Genomic DNA, 16,120 nt, shown 5'->3' with positions numbered 1-16,120 from the left:
AGTCCAAAGATGTGCAGGTTAGATGGATTGGTCATGCTAAATTGCCCTTAGTGTCCAAAGGAGTTGGGTGGGATTGCTGGGTTACAGGTATGGGGCAGAGGTGGGTTTAAATGGGGTGCTCTTTCCAAGGGTCGGTGCAGACTCGATGGGCCAAATTGCCTCCTTCTGCACTGAAAATTCTATGTCTAAATCTACTTGTGACAATATAATTATTATTATGAACTATCCAATTCCTCCTTGTAAGCCACAATGCAATCTGCCCCTGCCATACCCTTCGGCAGTGCATTCCAGCGTCTAACCACTTGCTGCATTAAAGTTTTTTCTCAGTTACCGTTGCCTCTTTTGACTATCCCCTTAAATTAGTGTCCTCTGGTTCTGGTGGCACTGTGGATAGCACTGCAGTCTCACAGCACTAGAGACCCGAGTTCAATTCCTGTCTTGTGTGGAGTTTGCACTTTCTACCTGTATCTGCTCCAGTTTCCTCCCACAGTCCAAAGATGTGCAATTTAGGTGGACTGACCATGTTAATTTGCCCCATTAGTGTCCCAAGACGTGGAGTAATAAGGTTAGAGATAGGCCTAGGTAAAGTGCTTTCAGGGGGTTGGTGCAGCTTTGAGGGGCCGAATGGCTTCCTTCAGTGGGGATTCTATCCTCCACCCCCCCCAAAAAAAAAGTACTCCAGCCCCCATCCTCCGGATAACACCGGTACATAGAAATGCCCCGCATTGTTTTCGCCCGGAATCTGTCTTCCTCGGCAGATGGAGTTGAGAGAGGGTTCAGTCAATGGAGCAGGCTGGACGGGCTGAATGGCCGTACACCCCGAGGTCACCAATGAGGCTGCTGGGCCGCGTGCTCTTCACTCACTCCCATCGGCCCCACGAGCCCTTTCCCGCGCCGCCTGCCTGGCGTCACTTCCGGTATTGCCGGAGTCTGCGCGGTAGCGGCCTTCAGTTTTGGTGCCGGGGTCAGTGCTTCAAGCCTCTGGGACTGTCCCTGCTTGGCCGTCTCTTCCTCGGATAGCGGCGGAGCTGTCAGCGTTGCTGCTGCTTCTCCCGGGTGTGAGGAGCCGTGACACTGCGGACCTCCTCCCCAGAACCACCCCCACCTTCCTCAGAACCCCTCCCCCAGATCGCCCCCCCCCCCCCGAGATCCTTCCCACCCCCCCAGATCCTTCCCACCCCCCCAGATCCTTCCCACCCCCCCAGATCCTTCCCACCCCCCAGATCCTTCCCTCCCCCCCCAGATCCTTCCCACCCCCCCCAGATCCTTCCCACCCCCCCCAGATCCTTCCCACCCCCCCCAGATCCTTCCCACCCCCCCAGATCCTTCCCACCCCCCCAGATCCTTCCGCCCCCAGATCCTTCCCCCCCCAGATCCTTCCCCCCCCAGATCCTTCCCCCCCAAATCCTTCCCACCCACCCCGCCAGATCCTTCCCACCCCCCGCCAGATCCTTCCCACCCCCCCATCCTCACTCAGAACCTTCCCACCCTCACTCAGAACCTTCCCACCCTCACTCAGAACCTTCCCACCCTCGACTCCCCCCCCCAACGTCCAACCCCCCCACAACCTCCAACCCCCCTCACTCAGAACCCCCAACCCCCCCCCACTCAGAACCTCCAACCCCCCCACTCAGAACCTCCAACCCCCCCCACTCAGAACCTCCAACCCCCCCACTCAGAACCTCCAACCCCCCCACTCAGAACCTCCAACCCCCCCACTCAGAATCTCCAACCCCCCCCCACTCAGAACCTCCAACCCCCCCCCACTCAGAACCTCCAACCCCCCCCCCCTACTCAGAACCTCCAACCCCCTCCCCCACTCCCCCACTCAGAACCTCCAACCCCCAACTCTTTTGCAGTCTGACTGTCCCCACCCCCACTGGCAGATCTCTTCCCCCCCCCCCCCCCCTCCAGCCTGGGACACGTCAGGTAAGTGTCTGCAAACAGTTACATCCCCTTTAAACTAGTGTGTAGCTCGCTTGGTGCACTTTTGAGAATTAACTAAGTGCACCTTTGTTAATCCTTCCCCTTCTGCAGAGCTGAAATACATGTATAGGCAAAGATCTAGAAATGGGACACTGCGATGCAATGCTACCCAGGGAACTATGAAGTGGGATTATTGCTGGATCCAGAGGATCTAATTATTTTATAATTTATCATAAAATTATAATCTGTTCTATCAATTAATGAGATCTATATGATAGCTATATTTTGCAGTAAATTACAATCTGCCTTTTTGTAGATAATAGGTAAGTGAATCATTTTAATTTCCCTCACTATAAAATGATAACACCCTCAGACAAAGCAGTTAATTTGTGACTAGCAGCTGTGTCTTCATTTATTTGTGTAGGAAGTTTCATTGTCAATTAAACAGAAACCATGGCAGAACATCTTGGATCTGTGGAGTGTGCATCCTGTTACATGTGGGAATGTAAGGACACATCTCATGCCCTGGATAACCACTTGTGCAGGAAGTATTGTCAACTGCAGCAGTTCACACTCTAGGTTACAGAGCTTGAGCAGCAGTTGGCGTCACTGTGGTGCACCCCCCAGGTGGAGAGCTTTGTGGTTAGCGTGTTTACAGATGCAGTCACTATGCAGCTTAAGAATCCAAAGGCATTGAGGGAGTACGTGTAACTACCAGGCTGGCGAGAAGGATGACGTAGGTAGGGGTAGCACGGTAGCACAGTGGTTAGCACTGTTGCTTCGCAGCACCAGGGACCTGGGTTTGATTCCCTCTTGGGTCACTGTCTGCGGAGTCTGCACCTTCTCCCCCTCTGCGTGGGTTTCCTCCGGGTGTGCCGGTTTCCTCACACAAGTCCCGAAAGACGTGCTTGTTATGTGAATTGGACATTCTAAATTCTCCGTCTATGTACCCGAACAGGCACTGGAGTGTGGTTAGGGTTAGGAGGGGAGTAGATTCCTCAGACATTGGGACAAGTCTCGGGAGATGGGATCTGTATAGCATGGACAAATTTCACCTAGATAGTGTTGGGGCCAATTTTCCAATGGCTTTGGCGAACCGCGCTACAAGGGAGCATTTAAACAAACGGCATGGGAACCAAGAGTTAATATTGGAAAGGAACACAAGAAGTGGGAGAGACCGATAGTACAAGAGTAAGAAATAGTGGACTGTTAGGCGTAGTAAGAAAGTTGTAATCAGAACTAAATTAGGTTTATTGCGCATGGATGAATGCGCGGGGTGTGGTAAATATGACTAGTGAACTGTAGGTGCAGATAGTCATTTGGGAATATCATGTGACAATGACGGAAACCTGGTTCAAAGTTCAAAGAAGGATATTACTGTACACTATATTCCACTCCCAACAAGAAAGGAGGTGCTGGACCTGTTTCTTGGGAATGAGGTGGACCATGTGGATCAGGTGTATGTAGGGGACAATGATCATTATATCATAAAGTTTAGGTTGACTATGGAAAAGGATGAGGTGTAATCCAGGATAAGAATAATAAATTGAGGAGGGCAGACTGCAATGGGATAAGAAATGATCATGTCCAGGTAAATTTGAATCAAAGATTGGCAGTCAAAGCTATAATTTTTGAGACATGTTATCCTTCCAGGACAATATGATGTAGACTGGGCTCTTTTGGGCCTGAAAATGGCATTCTTAGGCTCATTCATGCATCTGCACAAATTACAGCAAGCAATGATACAGCCATTATCCCACAGGCTGACTTTGAAGCACTGTGTTTTGGCATCAAGCGTGCAAGGTGAGCAAATGGCTCGGGCCCTAATTATGAGGTTACTGGTAAGGCCAATTTTATAGTTTGTGGAGCTGCTGGAATCGCAATGCCTATACTGACTAGTGATGTTAGGCTTGAAGTAAGGATAAGCCCAGCAAGTAAAGGCCAGTCAGCTTGACCTCGGTGGTAAGGAAACCTTTTAGAAATGATGTGGGACAAAAAGAACAGTCACTTGGGTAAATGCAGGTTAATTTTTTAAAAAGCCAGTTTAAATTAATTAAAAGAAAACCATGTTCAGTTAAGTTGTTTGAAATTTTTGACTCAGGGTCGATGAGGATAATGCAGTTGATGTGGTGTATGGGAGTTCAAAAGCCATTTGATAAAGTTGTACTTCAAATATTTTAAAAATAAATTTAGAGTACCAAATTCTTTTTTTCCAATTCAGGGGCAATTTAGTGTGGCCAACCCACCTAACCTGCACATCCTTTTGGGTTGTGAGGGTGAGACCCATGCATTCATGGGGAGAATGTGCAAACGCCACACGGGCAGTGACCCGGGGCCGGGATTGAACCGGGTCCAAGGTGCCGTGAGGCAGCAGCTCTAACCCCGTACTTCAAATTTGTTACCAAGGTTAGAGAGCTCATGGAATAAAAGGGACAGTACTAACATGAATACGAAATTGACTGATTGACAGAAAAAAAAGTACTAGTGGCGAACATAATTTTTTGGACTGGTGGAAGGTTTTCATTCATTCATGGAATGTGTGAATCACTGCCCAACAATTTGTTACTTATCCTTAATTGCCCTTACACTATAACTATAACAATGATCTAGACAGTGGTGTATAAGATATAATTTCAAAATTTGCTGATGATACAAAACTTGGATATGCTGTGAACTGTGAGTAAGATTGTATAAGACTTGAAAAGGACGTAGGTCATGGAATGAGCGGACAAGTGACATGAAATTTGATGCAGAGAAATCTGAAGTGATTCATTTTGGGCTATAAAAAATAAAGGGTACAATTCTAACTGGGAGCTGGGGGACCTGGGATTATATATACACAAATCATTGAAGGTAGTATGGAAGGCGGTTAATAAAGCATATAGGGTTTGGGGGCTTTGTAAATGGGGACATAGAGCACAAAAGCAAGGAAAAATACATAAGAAATAGGAGCAGGAGAAGACCATATTGCCCATTGAGCCTTCTCTGCTACAGTAGTATAATAATAGCTGATCTTGGGCTTCAACTCCACTTTCCTGCCTTCTATTCATATCCCGTGATCCCTGAGAGACCACACATCTGGATTGTTGTGATAAACTCGTATGAAATGCTGTTTCAGCCTCAAGTGGAGTATTGTGTTCAGTTCATGCACCACACTTAGGAAGGATGTGAAGGTATTAGAATGCAGAAAGGATTCAATAGGATGAAGAGCTTCAGTTAAGTAGATAGATCAGAGAAGCTGAGGCTGTTCTGCTTGGAGAGTAAAAGGTTGAGAAGAGATCTGATAGAGGTATTCAAATTATGAGGCTCTAGACGGAGTGGGGGGGGGGGGGGGGGGGGGGGGAGGAGGGGAGAGCAATTCCCACTGGTGAAGGAATCAAGAACCAGAGGACCCTGATTTAAGACCAGCCCAAAAGAAGCAATAGCGATGTTGTGCAATAAGTAGTTTTGAATCCACTGCTTCAGAATGTGACTAAGGTAATTACAATCATAGCTTTCAAAAGAGAAGTTATTTTAAGAGCAGGAAATTTCAGGCCTACAGAACAGATGGGACAGTTAATGAATTGTCCTTATAGAGAGCCAGCTTAGATAGTATGGAGCAAATGGCCTCCTCCTGTGCAGTAACCATTCTATGATTCTATTGATTAAAATCATTTGGTGTGTATAAAAGTGTTTAAAAACTCAAGAGTAGACAGGAACAGACCCAGTACAACCCTAGATGCCGGGGACATCCTGAGGGGCAAAATAAATTGATCCTGTAGGAGATAGAAAGCAACGGAATGAGCAATTCTGATTAACAAAATCTAATGCTACAAAAAAATCAAAGCTAACACTAAGGGAATGCTATAGACCTCAGGTCAGCATCAGAAAAACATTGATCAATAAAGTATGTGAACATAGGAAAATTATTTCAATGGGAAATTTCAATCAATCCAGTATACATATGGAAGACCCAAGTGGTTTAGTGTTGGTGGACCTATAACACAATATTGATTTTTAGTTAGGATGTATTTGTGTGGGGAGGGCATAACGCTCGTTTTCCCTTGTGAATATTTGATCACCCAGTATGTTAAGAAAACCTCAAGAGGAAATGCTTACCATGACCTAGTAATTGTTTGTGATCTTAAATGGATTAACAAACAAATTAAAAGTGAAATGAAGGGGGAAAATGACTTGTACAAATGCTGCAGGGTGAAAAGTGATGGAAATCCCATGGATGAAAATGCAGAAACATGTTAAAAGGGCAATCAAAGGGATATTTAAACATTTTCATTCACATCATCAAATCCCTTTGTGGCTTTCCCCTCCTTTTCTCTGTAACTTCATGCTACTTTGCAATCCTCTGGGAAATGTGTTCCTCCAACTCCTGCCGCCTGCACCATCTTCCCTCCCTTGATACCACCATTTGCAGCTGTCTAAGCCCAAAGCTTTGATATTCTGTTAATAAACCTCGCTGTCTGCCCGCCTCTGACATTTTCTTCAATATCTTTCTTCAGAGGTTTTTTTTCAAAGAAGTAGGTTTAGTCACCCTGCCCAATTTCATGTTTTTCCACTCATTGTCACATTCTGACTGATCTTTCTGCAAAGGGATGTTTTCCTATGTTGTAGGTTTAATTTATTCATTCATGGGATGTGTCAAGATCAGTATTTATTGCCCATCCCTAATTACCTTCAAGGAGATTGTGGGAGCCACTGCCTTGAAGTGCTGCAGTCAGTGTGTGCATACACCACAGTGCTGTTACAGTGGGAGTTCACAATTTAGACCAAAGCTGATGGATGAAGGATGATGTATTTCCAAGTAAAGGTGCTAAATAAACGCAAGTTCTTTGTTGGTGAAATAGCTGAAGGTGAAGTTGAAAGAGATTAATCATGTCCAAAGATTGAGGAGCAACAATGAATCAGATTAGCAGGATATTTAAAGATGACTGGAAACAGTAGAATACAAATTGGATAAAGTAATGATCAAACCTGTGCTCTAGTCGGATCGCATGTTCAATGCAACATCTAAAAAATGAGAGAGACTTTCATGTGTTGGAGACAGTGCTGAGAAGAGCTACTAGGCTAATTCCTAGTGTCAGGGGGCTGCGTTATGATGAAAGGCTGGGGAATTGGGCATTTTAGAAAAAGGAAAGATGTTTGAGAAGTGAGCTTAAAGAAGTAAACAAGATTGTTAAATGCGCACAAGAAATAACCAAGGAAATAACTTAATATGGTGTTCAAATAGGTGCAAGAGACTTGAAACCTGATATTGGGGATTCTTCCCACAAAGTGTTTAATCAGTGGAATAAATGTTCACACAGAGTAGTGGAGGCAAAAAGCTGACAATTTAAAAAAAGTAGTAATGTTGGGAAGAGCTGGTGGTAGGATCGCTGTGTGTGAGAGGATTAAACTTAATCCTCAACCTTTCGGCCTTGCAGTCCTCTTTAATGACTTCAATGGAATAGAGCATAGCGTATTTTCTTTCTCCTGATCATGCTGTGTAGGAGAGATCAAAAGGTTCCACCAGCAAATGGGTCGCCATTATTATCATGTATGTTTTTTTCCCAACTGTTCATCATAGCTACCGGGAAAATTACAGTGAATGTTGAATATGTAGGAGTGAATTGCAAAATATTGATTTTACTGCCCATTGCATCCTTCATATGCCCTGCAAATAGACCAACATATTCTTTGAAAAATTATCACACGAGGGATGAACTCGCTGTATGTAGGCCTATTTATGAAGTCAGGCTGGTTCCAAGTGACCATTCCTGCTGGCACACATAAGAAAAAATTGGCGGAACCCTGGAGTTTAATTTTTGTTTTGTTATCACAGCAATGGGTGAGTATTTTCTCAAGCTGCGTGGTACTACTAAACCAATTTAAAAAATGTCTATTTCTTCAAATGCTGTCTTCAGCATTCAATACTTTTTAATCACCATATTGAATGGTATAATTTTGCAGCACAAGGAGGTTGTTTGACATGAAACTCTTTTGTTTTCTCTCTGGAAGAACTGTTTATTTTGGTTATTTCTCTGTAATCTCTCCTTTTCGAGTATTTATCTACTTTCCACTTAAATCATAATGGTTTCTACTTCTACCCTCTTACTGATGGAAGATTGTTAGGACATAGACATTTCTGGGTTTTTTAAGTATTTCCCTTCGTTGTTCTGTTAATGGCCTTAAATGTATCTTTCTTTTCGGCTTGTTCAGTTCCTTTGGACAATAGATTTGTCTGTTCAAATTTATGAAATAGTTTTAACAATGGTAGCACTTGCATCTGTGTAACATATATAGATCATAGAATAGAATCCCGACAGTGCAGGAAGAGGCCATTTGGCCCATCGCGTCTGCACCAATCTTTGCTTTTGTTTATAGTCTATACCAGTGGCTGTGTTAAGCATACCACTGACTGTTGGAATATTTGACAGGGACTATTGGCTTCAACTTCACCTAATGGTGGGCCTGTTCCATGTACCAGTCTGTTGATCCCAGGTCTGTGATGCTGACTAAGTGACTACGATCGCAAGACTGGTCCTATCTCATTTCATTAGAGTGGATTTGTGAAGTACTGGCACAAAGTATTTTATTTTTGTGTCTTTAAAACCCAGCTTCACCTATGGCAATTATTTGGAAAAAAAGTTGATTGTCCTCCTCTCTCTCACTCTTCTCTCCCCCCCCCTTCAACCTTGGGGATTACAAAGATTTCAAAGCAGAAGGAGCAGGTAATTCCTTGCAAGAAATGTCAGCTTGAATAGATGGAAGGGGACTTGTCTCCGGATTGTGCCATATGGTTTTAATCACAAAATCTAGGCTGACCTTTTAGTGCAGTACTAAGGGACTGTTGTGCTATTAAAGGTACCTTATTTTTAGATGAGACAGTAAATAGGCTCCATTTCCACTCTTTGGTGAACGTAAACAATCCTCCTTATTTGAAGAAATATAAGGAATTGGTGTTCTAACAACGCTTATCCCTCAACCAGTAATCTAGGAAAAAAAAAGCAGATTATCTGGCCGTTTATCCCGTTACTGGTTGTGAAACCTTGCATGACCACATTTAAATTTATTGAGGAAGATTCAAAGGGCTATCCTGATGAAATTTGCCTTCTGTAAGGAAGGGCTTGTGTTTGGTTTGGGCAGTCCCTTTAGGCCACAAAATCTGATCTGTGTTCCCAGTTGCTTCCTGCGAGGAAATTTCTGTAAATTGGGTTGACCTGAGATTAATTAGATGAAAGGAACCAGTTCAGTTACAGTTGTTACACAAATGATGTTTGAGTCAATCAGGTAGGTAGGCGCTAGTACTTCAAAAGCAAAATACTTCAAATGTTGGAAATCTGAAATAAAAATAGAAAATGCTGTGAACACTCAGCTGGGCAGGCAAGAACTGAGCGTTGGCAGAAGATTTTAGTTTAGACGGGCACCATGGACGGCACATGCTTGGAGGGCCGAAGGGCCTGTTCCTGTGCTGTACTTTTCTTTGTTCTTTTCAGATTGACAACCTTGACGCCTGTAGTGCTGAATTGGCTAAGAACAGAACCTGGGGCCTTCGCTGTCCATACATTTCAGCTGCTCACTTGATAAACCAGCTGAAATAATGGGAGAGCTCTGTGACCCTATTCAGTCTACTTTCAATTTGGACATCTAGTTCAGCTTACAGTCCTAACTGCACATTTTTCATAGCAAGTGTGTGATTCGGAACCTTATTTAGTTTAGTTTTATTTTTCAGCAGTTCAGTTGTAATGATACAACAGATAGCAATTCCTTTCCTTTCCTTCCATAAGGGTCTCGAGAGGTTTAATGCATTCTTTTCAAGCAGGTAAGCCTGTTTTATCTGGCCTGCTGACCTATTGTTTGGCTCTGATGCTTTTGTGCTTTTCTGATGCCTGCTTGAACAAGAAATAAAAATTAGGTCTGGCGTTGTGCTTGGCTTGTGAGAACTTTCAGTGCGGATCTGGAACTGAGAGAAATTCTTTTGCTAGTTACTGATCCAGAACCAACAGGAATTGAAACTTCCAGGCCTGAGATTGCAAAATGGACCCGTTATCTTTCAAAAAATAGAAGTCAATGTCGTAGGTTAGTAAAGGGGGACACCAAGAGAACAAGCATTAATCGGTATCAAAGTCTCCAATTCTTAGATCGCAAACAGACTGAGAGTTTTTAAAGACCCATTGCTGTTTTGTAAGAATGTAACTTTTGAATCAGCAATGTTCTGTTGCTGTATTCAAATATTCTTAATGTTGAAATAAATGACTTAAAGCTACTTAAAATGCCCACAGCATTGAACAGTATTTGTCGAGCTGTTAGCTACACTTCAAACGTATCGGAATTCCAATGCAGAATCATGGCATAACTAGATTTCTCATTTGGCAAAAGAACGTTGAACAGTAGCGTATCCATTCCTGATTATTCTTTTTTGAGTTGGAAATTCAGTAACTTTGAATTATGGACTTCCGGTGGCTGTGATGGATCAGTAAGCCACACATATGAGAGCTCCCGTTTTAAAGAGATTTTTCGGCTCTTTTGAGAGCCCAAAATGGAAATTTTTCGACGTCTCCCGGTGGGGGAAGGTGTGCTGAACGACTTTCCCTGCAGTTCATGCCTCGAACTCGGAGTGGAAAGGTGGAAAAAACAGCAGCAGCTCCTCAGAAAAAACGGGGGAAGGGATCCAAGATGGCCACCGACAGAGCTCCAGAGGAGTGGAGACTCTGGGCCCAGAAACAACAAACTGATCTCCTGCGCTGCTTTAAAGAATTCAAGGATGAAGTACTGAGCTCTCTGCAGGAAACAAACAGAAGGCTGTCAGAGATTCAGTCCACCCAGGGTGCTGCCATCAAGAAGTTGCAGACGCAGGCCATTGAACGAGAGGAGGAGGCCGTGGTCCTCGTGAGTAAGGTGGAGGGGCACGAAGCACTCCACAAGAAGTGGCAGGAACGCTTCGAGGAGCTGGATCACCGCATGAGGCGGAAAGACCTGCGGATCTTGGGCCTTGCGGAGGGGCTAGAGGGATCGGACCTGACAGCCTATGTGGCTGTAATGCTGAATTCGCTAGTGGGGGCCTGGTCTCTCTATCTGCCCCTGGAGCTGGAGGGAGCACACAGAGTACTGGCCAGGAGGCCTAAGGAGAATGAACCCCCGCGTGCGGTGCTGGTGAGGTTCCACCGGTTCAGTGATCGGGACGGCGTGCTGCGCTGGGCCAAGAAGGTGAAGAGCAGCAATTGGGAGAATGGGGTAGTGCGGATCTACCAGGACTGGAGTGCGGAGGTGGCTAAGCGGCGGTCCGGATTTAATCGGACGAAAGAGGTGCTTTATAGAAAAAAGATAAAGTTCGGAATGTTGCAGCCCGCGCGCCTGTGGGTAACTTATTCGGACCGGCACCATTATTTCGATTCCCCGGAGGAGGTGTGGGCCTTCGTGCGGACGGAGAAACTGGACTTGAACTAGGGGATGGGGGTTGCGAGGTCGGCTGTAAGATATTAGTGCTGGATTCGGCTGTTGCTGTGTTCTCTTTTTCTTCGGTTTTTTTCGTCTTGTTTTAGTACTTTTGCAATTTTGATATGGTTATTTACGGAGGGGTTGTTCTGCTATGTTTTCGTTTTTGTGCTTGGGGCATTGTTTGGGCTGTGTATCTTGCGGGGAGGGTCGGGGGGTTATGTTGTATTCTATGTCGGAGTGGGGGTATGGAGGGGGGCTGATATTTGGGAGCTGCGCCAGAAGGGTGTGGTGGGGCAGGGCGAAAGCGCGGGCTTTCCTTTGGTTTCCCGCGCTGCGGGGCTGGGGGGCGGAGACGGTGACGGGGGAGGTGGGGCCTTAACTGGTTCTTCCCCGCGCTGGAGCGGTGCCAGGAGGGGGCATAGATTGGGGGATGATCCCACTTCGGGAGGGGTCGGGCTATTGGCGGGAGTTTCCGGGGTCAGCAGAAGTTAGCTGACCCACGGAAGTACAATGGAGGACGGTTCGCGGCTGGGAGGGTTCCTAGCCTGGGGGGGAAGGGAGGGGGGGAAAGGGGAATACCGGGTTGCTGCTGGTAGGGTCAAGAAGGAGCTGGTGGGGGCTGGGGGGACAGAGGTGAGGGGTTGTCGCTATGGGGACGGGGTCGAGCAGGGGATGCTGGCCTGGGGCGGGCAGTTGACGGGCTATGGCTAGCCGACGGGGGAGGGGGGGGGGCGGGACGCCCTCTGATCAGGTTGGTCACCTGGAATGTGAGAGGGTTGAATGGGCCGGTGAAGCGGTCAAGGGTACTGGCTCACCTGAAGGGGCTAAAGGCGGATGTGGCAATGCTTCAGGAGACCCACCTGAGGGTGGCGGACCAGGTCCGCCTGAGGAAGGGATGGGTGGGGCAGGTTTTCCACTCGGGTTTGGATGTGAGGAACCGGGGAGTGGCGATTCTGGTGGGGAAAAATGTGTTGTTTGAGGCATCGGAGGTGGTGGCGGATAAGGGGGGTAGGTATGTGATGGTTAGGGGCAGGCTACAAGGAGAGAAGGTGGTACTGGCTAGTGTGTATGCCCCAAATTGGGACGATGCGGGCTTTATGAGGCGTATGTTGGGACGGATCCCGGATCTGGAGGCGGCAGGTCTGATCATAGGACTTTAATACGGTGTTGGATCCTTCACTGGATCGGTCCAGCTCTAGGACGGGTAGGAGGCCGGCGGCGGCCAAGGTACTGAGAGGGTTTATGGATCAGATGGGTGGAGTGGATCCATGGAGGTTTGTGAGGCTGAGGGCACGTGAGTACTCTTTCTTTTCCCACGTACATAGGGTCTACTCTCGGATAGATTTCTTCGTGGTGAGTAGGGGACTGATTCCGAGAGTGGAGGATGCCGAGTATTCGGCCATTGCAATCTCCGACCACGCTCAGCATTGGATAGAGTTGGAGATGGGGGAGGTGCGAGACCAACGTCCATTGTGGCGGTTGGATGTGGGGTTGTTGGCGGAGGAGGAGGTGTGTAGGAGGGTCCGGGCAAGTATTGAGGGGTACCTTGAGGTGAATGATACGGGGGAGGTTCAGGTGGGGATGGTCTGGGAAGCCCTGAAGGCAGTAATTCGTGGGGAGCTGATATCCATCCGGGCACACAGGGAGAGGAGCGAGAGGAGTGAGAGGGATAGACTGGTGGGAAAGATGCTGGAGGTGGACAGGAGGTATGCAGAGGCACCAGAGGAGGGACTGTTGGGGGAGAGGCGCAGCCTGCAGGCTAAATTTGATTTGCTGACCACTAGAAAGGCTGAGGCACAGTGGAGGAAGGCACAAGGGGCAGTGTCCGAACATGGTGAAAAGGCGAGTAGGATGCTGGCTCATCAGCTCCGTAAGCGGGATGCGGCTAAGGAGATTGCTGGAGTGAGAGACAATAGTGGGAATGTGGTGCGGAAGGGGGTAGAGGTGAATGAGGTCTTCAAGGACTTTTACGGGGAACTGTACCGATCGGAGCCAACGGGGGAGAGGAGGGGAATGGAGAGGTTCCTTGACAGGCTTTCTTTCCCGAAGGTGCAGGAGGAGAAGGTGGAGGGGCTGGGTGCGCCGATTGAGCTGGAGGAGCTAGTTAAGGAGATCGGGCAGATGCAGTCAGGGAAGGCACCGGGGCCGGATGGGTTCCCGGTGGAATTTTATAAAAAGTTCGTGGACCTAGTGGGCCCCTTGCTGGTGCGGACACTCAACGAAGCGTGGGAAGGGGGGACTTTGCCCCCGACGATGTCACGGGCGCTGATCTCGTTAATTTTAAAGAAGGACAAGGACCCCAGCAGTGTGGTTCATACAGGCCCATATCTCTCCTCAACGTGGATGCTAAGGTGCTGGCAAAAATCCTGGCCACCAGGATAGAGGACTGTGTGCCAGGGGTTGTGCATGAGGACCAGACAGGTTTTGTGAAGGGAAGGCAGCTGAACACGAATGTGCGGAGATTGCTGAATGTCATTATGATGCCGGCGATTGAGGGGGAGGCAGAGATAGTGGTGGCGCTGGATGCGGAGAAGGCCTTCGATAGAGTGGAGTGGGGGTACCTATGGGAGGTGTTGGGGAGGTTTGGATTTGGTGAAGGGTTCATTAGATGGGTAAGGCTGCTATATGAGGCCCCGATGGCGTGCGTGGCCAAGAATAGGAGGAGGTCGGAGTACTTCCGGCTTTACCGAGGGACCAGGCAGGGTTGCCCCTTGTCCCCCTTGTTGTTTGCACTGGCAATCGAGCCGCTGGCGATGGCACTGAGAGATTCAGAGAGGTGGAGAGGCTTGGTGCGAGGTGGAGAGGAACATAGGGTGTCGTTGTATGCCGACGACCTGTTACTGTATGTGGCGGACCCGGTGGGAGGGATGCCGGGAGGGATGGAGTTACTAGCCGAGTTTGGGACCTTCTCAGGTTATAAATTAAACTTAGGCAAGAGCGAGGTGTTTGTGGTGCACCCTGGAGACCAGGAGGAAAGAATTGGTAGGCTCCCGCTTAGGAGGGCAGGGGAGAGCTTTAGGTACCTGGGGGTGCAAGTGGCCAGGGACTGGGGGACTCTCCACAAGCATAACTTTACCAGACTGGTAGATCAGATGGAGGAGGAGTTCAGGAGGTGGGACATGCTGCCATTGTCGTTGGCGGGGAGGGTGCAGTCCGTCAAAATGACAGTGCTTCCGAGGTTCTTGTTCCTTTTTCAGTGCCTGCCCATATTTATCCCCAGGGCCTTCTTTAGGAGAGTGACCGGCAGTATTCTGAGCTTTGTGTGGGCACATGGGACTCCGAGAGTGAGGAGGGTGTTCCTGGAGCGAGGAAGGGATAGAGGCGGGCTGGCGCTGCCCAACCTTCTGGGGTACTATTGGGCAGCCAATGTGTCAATGGTGTGTAAATGGGTGATGGAGGGGGGAGGGGCGGCGTGGAAAAGAATGGAGATAGCGTCATGTAGAGGTACGAGCCTGGGTGCCATGGTAACGGCACCGTTGCCGCTCTCCCCCAAGAGGGTTACCACGAGCCCGGTAGTGGCGGCGACCCTAAGAACCTGGGGACAGTGGAGACGGCATCGGGGGGAAACGGGGCTCGATGGAGGCTCCACTGGGTGGCAACCATCGGTTCATCCCGGGGAACACGGATGGGGGATTCAGGGGATGGCAAAGGGCGGGCATCAGCAAACTGAGGGACCTGTTTATTGGCGGGAGGTTTGCGGGCCTGGGGGAACTGGAAGATAAATTTGGCCTTCCCCAGGGGAACATGTTCAGATACCTGCAGGTAAAGGCGTTTGCTAGGCGACAGGTAGATGGATTCCCTTTGCTGCCCTCGCAGGGGACGATGGAGAGAGTGCTTTCGGGGGTGTGGGTAGGAGAGGGGAAGGTGTCTGACATCTATAAGGTAATGCAGGAGGTGGAGGAGTCGTCAGTGGAGGAGCTGGAGGCTAAATGGGAGGAGGAACTCGGGGAGCAGATAGAGGACGGGACTTGGGCGGAGGCCTTGGAGAGAGTCAACTCTTCCTCCTCATGTGCGAGGCTTAGTCTCATCCAATTTAAGGTGCTGCACCGGGCCCACATGTCCGGGACTAGGATGAGTAGGTTCTTCGGGGGTGAGGACAGGTGCACCAGATGTTCGGGGAGTCATGCGAACCACGCCCATATGTTCTGGGCATGCCCAGCACTGGAAGAATTCTGGAAGGGGGTGGCGGGGACGGTGTCGAGGGTGGTTGGATCCAGAGTCAAACCAGGGTGGGGACTCGCGATTTTTGGGGTTGGGGTGGAGCCGGGAGTGCAGGAGGCGAAAGAGGCCGGTGTCCTGGCCTTTGCGTCCCTAGTAGCCCGTCGAAGGATTCTGTTACAATGGAAGGATGCAAGGCCCCCAAGTGTGGAGACCTGGATCAGTGACATGGCGGGATTTATAAAATTGGAAAAGGTCAAATTTGCCCTGAGAGGATCAATACAAGGGTTCTATAAACAATGGCAGCCTTTTCTGGACTTCCTGGCTCAGAGATAGGTAACTGGGTCAATAGCAGCAGCAACCCGGGGGGTGGGGGGGGGGGGGGGGGGGGGGGGGGGTGCATTATTGTAGTGTTTATTCTGTAACTTTATAGTGTGTTAATTTGCGTTGTTGTTAAAATGCTGGGTTGTTCGTGGGGATGGGGCGAATGTATATGATTGTTAATATTATTGTTATTTTCGGTATTTTACTAAGGTGCTTTATTGTTGTATAAAATCAAAATTTCTCAATAAAAATTATTTTTTAAAAAACTTTGAATTATGCAATGGAAACAATTTGGGAATAG

General features: G+C 48.1%; 1 protein-coding gene across 1 annotated transcript in view; it reads left to right on the top strand.

The window, feature by feature from the left end:
• The first annotated feature begins 1,860 nt into the window (after window positions 1-1,860).
• Window positions 1,861-16,120, top strand: part of wdr41 (WD repeat domain 41) — a 77,763-nt gene continuing 63,503 nt past the window's right edge. Inside the window, exon 1 of the mRNA XM_038805542.1 lies at window positions 1,861-1,929. The gene's annotated coding sequence lies outside the window, so the exon portion shown is untranslated. The remainder of the gene's footprint in view (window positions 1,930-16,120) is intronic.

The sequence above is a fragment of the Scyliorhinus canicula genome, chromosome 8 (assembly GCF_902713615.1).
Source record: "Scyliorhinus canicula chromosome 8, sScyCan1.1, whole genome shotgun sequence".
Taxonomy (NCBI): domain Eukaryota; kingdom Metazoa; phylum Chordata; class Chondrichthyes; order Carcharhiniformes; family Scyliorhinidae; genus Scyliorhinus; species Scyliorhinus canicula.
Note: the sequence above shows the minus strand (reverse complement) of the source record. Positions and strands in the feature narration are given on the sequence as shown.